Source organism: Protopterus annectens, chromosome 3.part0, assembly GCF_019279795.1.
Source record: "Protopterus annectens isolate FY-2018-M chromosome 3.part0, PAN1.0, whole genome shotgun sequence".
Taxonomy (NCBI): Eukaryota; Metazoa; Chordata; order Ceratodontiformes; family Protopteridae; genus Protopterus; species Protopterus annectens.
In genome coordinates, this window is record NC_056731.1 from 136,013,874 (window position 1) to 136,026,653 (window position 12,780).

At 36.7% G+C, this 12,780-nt stretch overlaps 1 protein-coding gene across 1 annotated transcript in view; it reads left to right on the plus strand.

Annotated features, from left to right (window-relative positions):
* The window catches only part of MALRD1 (MAM and LDL receptor class A domain containing 1), a 3,217,568-nt gene that overhangs the window by 805,058 nt on the left and 2,399,730 nt on the right, over nucleotides 1–12,780 (plus strand). The window lies entirely within an intron of this gene.

The following is a 12,780-nucleotide window of genomic DNA, read 5'->3' on the forward strand; positions in this document are numbered from 1 at the left end:
TTGCTTTAGGAGCTTATGCTGACATTCCTGACAATTTGTTAATGTGTGCCAAAGAAATAATTGTATTCCATCTATACCTTAGCAAAGAATATCACTTATCAGTTCATGAATTTCTGATTAGCTGCTCTACAGAAGTATGAGAAATTGTATAAACCACATCAGTCGGGAAATGCTTCAACATGTTATTTAACAAGATAATGAGGCTTTGAATTATTTTAATTTTATTAAAACAACTTGGGTTTGCTGTTATTGGCTAATGACTGTGTTGTAACATCTGCTCAACTATTTATATATTTGTTTGCTATTAGATTTTTGCAGAAAACTAATGCATTTTTAACAACAAATTTATTTAAGAAGTTATATTAGAATAGTTTTTAATCTGTCACAGTAAAATGACATTACACAGTAAAGGTAAGACTCTCACAAACACACACACATGGTGGCACAAACACATATGCATTTGCAATGAGATAAGCATACTGTTGGAGGTTATTTGGAGATCATAGAAGAAGCTATACTTCAATTGAAAATGCACAGAAATCATTTTACTTCACATAAATCTCTGCAATATTTTTCAGAAACAAAGACTTTAAAATATGAAATACAGAAAGGCATTTAAATAACCTATTGCTATACTCTCTGTACAATGCAGATAACTGGTTGTAGTCAATGTGCCTGCACTGTGCTACCACTGCAATTGCTACACAGCAGCTATTTAAATTTGCTGGTGCTTACGACTACACTGTTCTTAAATAAGTACAGTTAAAATGTGCTACAACATGGCAGCAGTCCATTCATTTCTGTTATCAGTACAGGTAGAGTTTGCAACTAATTTATAAGCAAATGTACAATAATACTCAGGACTGGGTAAGGGGCATTGCAGACTTACATATGTTTTCAAACTATGCTGCAAGTTTGTGACTACTGTTGCACCCGTGTGATCTTGATTACATGTAATCATCTTCATATAATTATGTTGTATAATAATGCATACATATGTTTGGGGTCGCAGTTTGTAAGAGTAAATGCTCAAAATGGCAAACATTCATTTTTCTTTGTTTTTGATCCTGCTGACTTCTCTTTTTGTGAGACAGTGGTACTGTGGTGTCTAGGAATTTACCCTTTCCCCACTAGTGTGCAAACTCACTGTTGGTATATATAGTGAGCTGGGGGAGGCAGGGGGCTTGTTCCACCCTGCAAAAATAGTGTTTTTATTTTGAGGTTTCAGTCATAAAGGATTGCTCTTTTTTCTTTCCCTGGTTTGAGCATTCAGTATCCAGTGGGATGATTATGTTAGACCATGTAGTCCCAATGCAAAGTTCTCAACTCTGCATTTTGCATTTATCTAAGTAGGGCACATTCCTCCTCCAAGCACCAAGCATACTGTTGTACAATAAGCAAAGAGAGCTGTGATTCTGTGCAACTTAGATTGTACTATGAACAACACTTCCATATGTTTAATTCAGTATTCAAACTTTGGACAAAAAGAGCTACTCTGCTTTGGGTCCTATAGTATGCTACAAATGACTACATGTGTTTTTGTAATCATTTCCGAGAGATGGGACTGAGTGCTGCTGGGTTATGTACCCCAACAACAGTGGTGTAACTGTCACCTTGAAACCTGATGCACTATTGTTGTATAAAATGCTCAGCGTTTCTCTGCTGAGTGCCCTGTTCATACTGCTTGTCCCTCCCCTAGCCCAAGAATGCCCTGTGGGCTGTGAATTGTAAGGTAAACATTTGCTCCCCATCACTCTAACCTACAGAATGTTACACACACATCTTCCCTCTTGTTCCTACCTGCAGAATGTTGCATGCACATCTTCCCTCTTGTTCCTACCTACAGAATGTTACATGCATGTCTTCCCTCTTGCTCCTACCTGCAGAATGTTACATGCACATCTTCCCTCTTGTTCCTACCTACAGAATGTTACATGCACATCTTCCCTCTTGTTCCTACCTGCAGAATGTTATATTCACATCTTCCCTCTTGTTCCTACCTACAGAATGTTACATGCACATCTTCCCTCTTGTTCCTACCTACAGAATGTTACATACACATCTTCCCTCTTGTTCCTACCTACAGAATGTTACATGCACATCTTCCCTCTTGTTCCTTACTCTTGCCTTTGATAAACATGAGGCATACAGTAGTGTTTTGGTGTGCTTCTTTTTGGTATAATAGAACCCATGCCCTGTCCTTCCCATGGTGTGCTGTGCACATTTGCAACAGTTCTGCCTGGTGATGACTGGATGTTCTACTGACTGAAAGGCATAAAAAAAATACGGGCAGTTGTAAGAAGTTTCTTAATCATTTATCTTTCAGCATTCTATTCACAGAGATTACCATGGTTCTTTCTATTTATTGGAGCTGAATCTGGCAGTTAATTGCAAGTACAAAGTTTTATTTTGGGGTTGTTTCAAAAGGTACTAAATCATTGCAAGAAAAACAGAGCCATGCTGTTGGAATGGCATTTCCATGCTAGCATTTTTTTTTTCTTCTTATACATAGAAAATAATTATTTTTAGAGATGACTTCTCTGCTTGAATCAAGTAATTTTTTTACTATGAAAATCAGAAATATATAGAAAACTCTTGTATTTCTTTCTAACTAAATCATATGTCTGCAGCATGCTCAGCTTCTCTTTCCCATTTCTCTAGTGTCCATTCTTCCAGAAATCTTAGAGTAAACCATTTTCTCCCATCATACATGCTGTTCCCTTCTGCTCTTTCTACTCTGCAGCTAATGGGGCTCCTCACCTTGACTGAAAATGATAATAAACGGATAAGTACAGAGTTCCAATTCACTTACATTTTTCCTAGCTGGAAGTCAAAATGGCACATCAGCAGTAGGATGGCAATATCTTGTCCTTACTCATATGTTTCAACAAGCCTCATCTGAAAATGGGCTACAAGTCCCAGTCAGACAGTCTCAGTGAAGGAAAAACAAATTCATGCACAAATAAATAAATAAATACAATGTATCTTCTTTTATGGGCAAATAGAAAAAGAGAAAAATACTGAATTTCTGTTTTTAATTTGCTCATTTATAGACAGAGATAGAAAAAAGAAGAAAGCTTTGAATAATCTGAGTAACATAAAGAAAATATAATCGACGGATGTTTGTGGCAAAGAAAAGAGTGGATTATTTCTGTGCACTTAGATTTTTGCAAATTGTGCAAGTTATTGTAGTCATGTTTCAGTATTCTTACTTTTGTATCTAGTTTTAATATATTGTATCTAGTTTGAATATTTTCAGTTTGTAGAGTTGGGCTGCATTTTTACGGTTCCATACATACTCCTCATTAATCGATCATGTTGCTGCTTAATGAGTAAAAATGATAACAGCTAGCTGTTTGCATTTTATACTGCTGCTGCAGCAGTGGGCCTTTCACTATGGTTCAGTCATGGAGAAAGATGTTTGACAAAACTGATGTTCATATGTGTTCAATGTTTCTCATGTCTTTGAATGACAGATGTCTCCCCTCTGCAGATAATGATGCACAGACCTTTTCATTATGGTTGCAGACAACCAGTCTGATTCTTTAATGAGTCTTAAGAGATCACCTTCAATCTTTAAACAAATGTTAGAATCTAATTTGGAATTACCATAGAGATAACTATTCTGTTATAATTGCTACTTGCCCTTCTATTGCTCTATTTTAAAATATTTTGAATGCATGGCCTTTTTTTACCTTTATTCTTCTCTTCTAAAATATAAACAACCTGTTAATCAGTTTTAAAATGTAATGATGATTAACTAAGAATAGCATAAATTTTAAGTTGCAAGTTCAGCAGATTTATAACACAATCGTTGCAGAGGAAAGTGTTTACCACTGTGGCAGTTCTACATCTTGTTATGCAGGTATTAAAATGTTCCTTCACAGTTTCGTACACACTTTAATGCACCATGGCAAGTGGTACCCCCATCCAGCATTTTCTCCTAATTATGCCTGTTTTATAGTACAGTTTTTAAAACGAAATCCTGCGTAAAATTTTAATTCTCCGTGTGTGACATCTTCAAAATGTTCAATAAACTTTATCCTTAGTGATGTCAACATGAGGAATGCATGGTTTTGTGAGCATACACTTTAATCGATGTACCACGGTGTATATGGGTCACCATGCATAAAAGAGTATGGGTGCACTCCACACTATCCCTCAATGGACAGCATGGGATAAAGTCGAATCATGTGGGCAGATTCTAAATAAATTTTTTACAAAGCTTTTTATTAAGAAACCACTAGTATACTTTTAGTAAATTATTATTAAACAAAAAATAAAACAATGTGGCTCTTAATTAATAAAGAGACGCAATGTTTATTAAAAGTGAGCCAGGGTACTTTAGCCAAACTAAGTACAAGGACTGAGTTCTTCCTAAGATAACTACCTCACTCCCCCTTTCTAACCACCAGTTCTTCCACTGCTTCTGACTACAGCTATGAAACTATATTACTCTTCTATTTACTGTTATCTTCTCATCTTTAATACTTCAAAGACTTACTGGTGTCCATTTTTCCCAACCCTCATCCTCTCACACCTGCTCATTACATAGCGACTGCTCCCATGGTTTCATGTCCCTTGTCCTTCTCACTCTTGATTTCCATTTTATCCATCTCCTCACACCACATGCTTCCTTTTTTATCGTAAACACCTGTCCTTTCCTTCCAAACAATCATTACCTCTTCTTCTATTTTGTCCTCTTCTACAAACCAGTTACCTACATGGTCTTGTCATGGGTTACTATATTACATATTATGTTTTTCCTCTCTAAATTCTCAGTTTTTTTTTATTTTTCTCCATCATCTATATTTTAGGCATATAGAATGGAACCATATCGTAGCCCTTTCTTCCCCGTTCTGTCTCACCACCCCCCTTACTACCACTGCCATTCTTACCCTCCACAATGTGCCCCCTCTTGTTATAAGAACCTTTCAAACAGGACAGCTTGACTGTAAATGTATTCACAACATAATTATGTATATCCTTACTCCTTGCAATTTAGCTGTTCTGTCCTTATTTTAATCTGATATGGAAAGTGGTAATGGTCTTGAGGATGATCATTATAGAAATGACCAGATAGCACATGAATATTTTCTGGCCTGGAGCTACAATTTGATGACTTCTCCATCTGTAAAGTTCAGTAATTTGCTATAATGCCCATCTGGATGTTAATACTCCATTTATAAATTGGCACAGTAGTAGTTTAGCATTTTTAAAACACTTATGACAAGCTGCAAATGTTTTTTATTTATTTATATTGTTTATAGGGAAGCACTAGATTAGCTGCCCTTATGGACCTTTTTAAGCCTACACAGTTTTCTTTTCAAAGGTAAGAATGAAATCTTGTCCCATGTGTCTGTGAGGTAAACATCTTAAAAATGTTACCTGCCCCCAACCCAATTACTAAGGATGGAATCAAACCTATATATTGTATTTGCTAGGTAAAAACCTTAATCATTATGTCAACCCCGCCCCAACTGCCAACCTCTCTACATTTAATGAAAAAGTAGATCCAAGTAAAAATGTTGTGTGGAAAATAAATGTGATTTAGAAAATAACATTTACTTCTCTGTGAATAGCAGTTTGCAACTCACCTTAACATTTGATTAGTTCTATATGAGATATGCTTATATGTTATAAAATTTGAGCTTAAATCCGAAATGTCTTTGCAACATTTATATTATACCATGACCCCCCCAAAACGTGCACGCTGATTGGCCAGTGTGCCCATTGTAAATCGAGTTATACTAATGGAAAAAGGTCCGGTCGCCCGGACTTTTTTCCATTAGTATAACTCGTTTTTTTAAAACACTGTCGCTATGTTAAATGGGTTTAACATAGCGAGACAGCTTTAAAATAAGCAACGGAGATCTCCGTTGCTTATTTTAAAGCTGTCTCGCTATGTTAAACCCATTTAACATAGCGAGACAGTGTTTTAAAAAAAAAGCGACGGAGAAAGCAAGATCTCCGTTGCTTTTTTTAGTGTCTCGCTATGTTAAATGAGTTTAGCATAGCGAGACAGTTTTAAAATAAGCAACGGAGATGTCCGTTGCTTATTTTAAAACTGTCTCGCTATGTTAAACTCATTTAACATAGCGAGACACTAAAAAAAAGCAACAGAGATCTTGCTTTCTCCGTTGCTTTTGCCCACAGCTCTGATGTACTGCGCAGGCGCGCAGTACATCAGAACTGCCGCGGATGCCAGACATCTGCGGAAGGGCAGTAAACAGGCATTATACTATGCCATTATTTAAGAAAAGTAATAGTTTCTTTTCTTAAATAATGTCATATAATAGCAATAACGCCTGGGTGTGGTAATGCTAAATTACCACGGTTGGCTTTGTTTGGTCCTCGGCTTCGCCCTCGGGACCAAACCACGCCAACCGTGGGTAAATTTAGCATTACCCACACCCAGGTGTGGGTTATTGCTATAATATGCCCCCCACACCCACACACAAAAGCAAGATGCTGCGTACTATGATAAGGGTTGAACATTTTTATTGATTATATTTATTTGCGTTTTGTCTAATTGAAATTAACTATGCAATTAGTGTCATGAAAAATTGTGGCCCTTAGGGTGTATAAGCAGAAAACAAGAAGAAATGGGAAGTCCCTTTTTATGCATCAGATGTTTGTGTACATTCAGGCACTGTGTTTCTACTTGGGGTTAATGAATCTGCATACTGGAATAGAATACAGAGACAAATGAGTACAGATTATAGTAACAAAGATGCGCAACTACAGTTTTGTTACTTGTAGAAAAGATATGATTCAACAGAACTATAGAGAGTGGCATGATGCACAAATTGGGGTTTCTTTTTTGTATATTAAAATGATTGATATTAAAATCAAAAATTCTGTCAGACTAATTTGACTGTGTTGTAATGTGATGCACCCTTGACATGGAAACATTACTTAACATAATCTTGTTTGGGAGAGCAGGATTAAATGGGTTAACATTTACAGTGATGTACTTATTTGCTGAATGAGATGATCTACAGAACAACAGTGGAATTCAAACCAGATGAGTTTGGCAGGGAGTTGTTGCCTCACAACAAGGGGTTCTCCCGTTTGATTCTTGGCTGGAGTGCCTTCTGTGTGGAGTCTGCATGTCCTCCCCACGGTCAAGTGGCCTCTGAAAGACATGCTTAAATGGGTGTGCCTTTGCTGAAGGCTGGGCATCGGGCTGGCAACTCGGCACCATAAAAGAAATCTACTGCCAATCATTAGCGGACTGGAGTTCCGCTGTGGCAAGCCCTAACCGGGAAAAGCCGAAAAGACAAACAAACATCATAGTTGTATCTGTAACCTTATTATGTATGTGGGTGTATCTGAGAAAGTGTTTCAGTTCTAATTAGTAATATTACAGGAGTTACTTTCTTTCTAATACATTTAGGAGCTGTAAAAAATGTTTCAGCTGGCAAATGAAAAATTGAAAAAAAAAACTTACTGTAACATTTTTCCCCTGTGGCAAAGAGATGTATTGAGGTATGTAAGTACTCGTTTTCAAGTGGGATCTTCTTGTACAGTAATATACCTTTTTTGAAATTTGTGTAACCTAAGGCAGTTTCCCCCCAGGACTTGTTTTCTACCCACTGATTGCTAACTCCTTTTTATTCGACAGAAATGACTTTTGTGATTCCAAAGTTAAAAAAAGAACTTTGCTGCTAATTAAGAAGTAATACCAATGTACAACAGTGGTAACATTTCTTGTAACCGCAGACTCTAAATCCAACTGCATAATGACCATAATAACAAACGAGGAGCAAATCTCATTGATTAATTGCTACCATTTAACCAACCCTTCCTTTGCTCAACTTACAGCTTTTTTCTTGAGATTTTTCCTGCAAGTTAACTAAACACAACTTTATCCTGCTTTGTGACTTTAACACCAACTGGAGTGGCCACTGCACATTTTAATACAACTCCGACCAAGCCCAATCTATCAACTTTCTATGCTTCCTGCTAGATCAGCTCCTTGATAATTTTCTACACAGATATCTTTATGTCAGAATCTTCGTAGACACATTCAGTGAGTGCTGTCTTTTTATATCTTACTTGTACTCCAAAAGCAACACATTTCCCCCTTCTACTTAACTCTACGTATCATTCAAGATGTGGCTTCTAACACAGTATATTATGTTTGTGTTCTAAGGGGACAAAGTCAGCAAGGGAAACATTACATTGTGCCCTGTAACTACATGGATTTGAAAATTTTGCACAAAAGCATAGCTAGGGCAAGGCAAAGGAGGCAGCACACCTGAGCACTAGTTATTAGGGGAACAACTGTCAGTTGCCAGTAACTGGTTTTATTGAAGTACTGGCATTCAGAAATTAATGCTGATACTGCAGTTGTGATCAGAACAAAAGTGCTGAAACAGTTTGTGGGCTCTTGGCTGCATAGTAACTGTAGCAAAGTACTTGCTACATTTTTGCAATACTGATAACTTTTTCTCGCTGTAATCTTTGTCTGTAATGGTACTTCACCTATGTTTCAGGATTTTGCTACTAGTTACTTTTTATCGCAAAAGCCTTTTCTTTCTTTAATATACAAAATCTGAGGGTGTCCTATTTAAATGATTATTTATGCTAACAATTATTATTGCTATAAATGTTGAATTTCTGCAGAAATATCATGATGAATGTGAGGGCCATATAATATTGTATGGTGAGATAGGACACTCATTGACAAGATGAACAATGATTCCTGGAATACTTTGCCTCTGGGTCATATATACTGAGAAAGAGAGAGTTGTTTGCAACTGTTTTAAATGGCGTACTCAAAATGTATGTAGAGCATGACTTGTAGGGAATCTTTGGAAAGCTAAAAAACTTGATACACAATTTGGCCTTAGGCTCTATGAGTTTATCACATAATGTTACTGAGGTATAACAATATAGAAATATTTGGGTGGATTGCAGATTTTTATATTCAAAATGAAAAAATAAGAATTAAATGTCAGACTTTTAAAATCTTAACTACTATAATGATGTAATTTTTAATATTTTTATTTTTATATCACTTATGCTCACAGCAAGAGGTTCTCTGGTTCGATCCTCGGCTGGGGTGCCTTCTGTGTGGAGTCTGCATGTCCTCCCTGTGGTCACGTGGGTTTCCTCCAGGTGCTCCGGTTTTCTCCCACATCCCAAAGACATGCTGTAGGTGGATTGGGCACTCTAAATTGGCCCTAGGTGTGAGTGCGTGCATGTGTGTGCCTTCTGTGGAAGGTTGGGTGCTGGGCTGGCAACTCGACACCGTAAAACTCCACTGCCAATCATGAGTGGACAGGTGATCCGCTGTGGTGACCCCTAACCGGGAAAAGCTGAAAGAAGAAGAAGAAGATTTCACTTATGCTTCATGAAATATTAACATTTCTTTAAGGCATAGCTTAAAAAATATATTTTGTCAGAAGTATTTCAGGACTCAGCAGGCTTTCCTACTGAAGTTTTCAGATATGAAAGAGTGAAACTATTAAGTACTGCTCAGAGCATAAAAAGGCAAATGTTGAAGCTTTTCCAATTAGATTTGGGAAGGCATTATGCACAGTGTTAACCTGTCCTGTGCAGATTGTCACAGTGCATTATCCCTGAATGAGTAAAATACTGCTATACCACTAGAGAATTACAAAGGAACTACACTGAAATGCCACAGTGGTCTCATTGGCGAAGACTGCATGCAATTTAGCATTCCAGGCCCATCACTAATGCAGTTAGCCAAGAGAAATTTTGCTGACATTTGAATGACATAGTACATAGATTCAAAGAGAAGTTCAAGTGCACTATTTGTACAGCAAGCAGAAAAGTGTATGCCATCTTTTGATGGCATATACCCATTCACTTCTGTAGCAGGAGAAGGGTTAATAGCACCAAACTGGGTAACTACTATGGAGCACTGTGTGTGTGTGTGTGTGTGTGTGTGTGTGTGTGTGTGTGTGTGTATACTCGATACCTCTCAACTAGTTAGCAGAAGAAATCTGGACAAAGCTTAATGTACTGGGGGGCCTAAGGCCCAAAAATAGGGACATATTTTAAATATTGCTCCTATAAACTGAAAGTTGCTATATTAGTAATAATAATAATAAAAATAGAATAAGGTTTTGTGTTAGCATGTATGTTCTGAAGGATGTAAAGTCTAATACTCTAATGTATTAAATTTTTTAATGACTTCACTCCTCAGAGATTTTGTGAGAAAACCACAGATTCTGTAAGGAATGGACCAAAAATGTGAGGCAAAACTCTGGACGTTCTGTGAAAACCCAGACAGATGAGGTATGGTACATGCATTTGTGCATGTGTATAGGTACAGATGTTCATAAGTGTGACTGTGCATATATGTAGATATGTATGTATGCACATGTGTGTGTTTGGAGGTGTCTGTGACATGGTATTACATAAGCTGGTAAGGGGAACACTAACGTGGTCAGGTCTGGCAGCACGAAGTTTAGAAACACAACAATGAGCCTCTCAAGTTGTTGATTACTATGGATAGATCTTGGAATTGCATATTATCACTGTTACTCTTTTCAGAACTACAGCATTGTTCAGACAGTGTTGGTGCGATAATTTGTATGAATTCTGGCTTTCTTATTACAAAGAAAAAATCTTTAAAAAAGACTTCATACCTGTGCTGCATATCAGATTTGTGTCCTTCCCCTTTTCTTAATAATTCTCTGTGTGGAGTTAAGGCACTGTACTCCAAACACAAGCATTTGGGGGATATTACTGCCCTTAGCTTATCCCAGATGTCAAAAGACAATGCAGAACAATGCAGAATAGGGACAACGCATTGCACCTTGGAAAGCCTCTAAGAATCCTTTACATGATGACCAGATTCTGCAGTGAAGGTGACAAACTCGAATTTCTATAAATGTTATTAAATCCACATCCTATAAGTTTAAACATCCCCTTGTAAGTGACCCTAAGTCCTATTGGTTTGAAAAAAAGAGAAAAGAAAACGAAATCCATGGCCACCATACCAGCCAATTATCCAATGCCATAACTGGATCTAATAATACCTCATATTCCTGAAAGGATAGCATTCATATTACAAAATGTTATTTCACTTCCTCAGAAATAATGTTCTCATATTATAAGAGGCTATTTCACTTCCTCATCGATCCCACTGCACATTCTACTCTCACTCCATATATAAAGAGCTGCACTTAGTATGTAGAGAAATGTAAGCCATGTACTGCAGTAGTGATGCTGACAGTACAGTACCTTTATTTTTATTTATTTATTTTTTTATGTAGGTTTGATCTTTCCTTCAGCTCTTTTAAGGACTGGGAATTTAATTCATTTATCTTATAGTGAAAAAAGTAAGGGCTGGGTGTTTTTGATAATTGACTCTATCATAGAGCTTGACAGAAACATTTAAGGCACTCCTATCAAGGGAACCTGAGTGGTATGTTTAATGTGTAGTGAATAGAGAGCCCTGTACTACAGTAGTGGGGTAGGTATTGTACTACATTTTTAAATAAGTTTGAACTGACCTCAATTCCTTTTAAGGACTAAGGGAATTTAAATTGTGTATACTGTAGTGAAAAGGGTAAGGGATGGTTGTTACTTTGATTATCATCCCTATCATAGGGCTTGGCAGGAACTTTTAATACACTCTTTCTTGGTGGAAACAAATACAGCAAAAGTGGACATGTGTCTTATGTCACCATAAAGATGCAAAGACATGTTTTATGTGTCTTTCCATGATAAGTATGTTAGCTGCATGGGAGTGTATAGTGTGGATTTTTTTATTCCCCATTCTTTTGTTTTGATGACCATAGAAGAAATGGCTAAGTTCCGCCTTTAAGATTTATTGGTCAGAGGGTCCCTGTCACAATTTAACCTATGTACAGTGCATGACAGTGTAACTGTGGGTTTGAATATGTAGATAATTTGTGTATTAAATGTGAGGAAGAAGCTAATTTTTGAACATTTTTATGTGTGGGACAGATAAGGCTATGATAAAGATTCAGGTAGATATTGATTCTTGTAGCAAATATTTACTTATTTTAGTAAAATATAAAAAAAATGGAGAAGTGCAAGTGTTTTGGAATTTGTTTGGATATGTATATGCCAAATAAGGTGAGTTATATTAACCTCCCATGTTCCAAGCAGGATACTATTAGTGAGTTTTCTATAAACAAGGAAGAATGGCTGAATGCAGATGATATTATTAGTAGTATGCCTAATCAAATGTCGGTAAATAAACAACAGATAAATAATGATGTCCGTACTCAATTTCCTTACATGAAAGTGCTTAAAAATCTTGCTGCTTGCTACAAAAATATTATTGCATCTGAAGTTAGGAAGAATGTTTCTGGCAATTAAAACAAGGGGGTGAATCAGAGAGGGTTGATTAATGATGAAAATGATTTTTTGACAACTGTGAGGTGGTTAGTACAAAAAAGAAGAGCTGACATTGACAGGTTCAGTGGTAATGTCAACTGATGTAGATGACACAGTTATAGACAGTGGTGACCAACAAAATGGAGGGATAACTATTAAAAAACATGCTTTAGTGATAGGAGACACTGTGTTAATGGCGGTCATAAATCTGTTGCCTGGATGTAATAATGATCAGATTAATGCGACTTGTTTCATGGGATGTAAAAATCTGGGATATTTTACACGCTCTAAAAAGACCCTTTTTGAATGGAAGAAATTATGAAAAAGTAAAATAGCCCGGGTAAATTATGTTGGTTGGAGAAACACTTCATTATACTTCAACTGCATTAAGGACATTATAGAACAGAGAAAGAATGAATACTTTTTACTAGT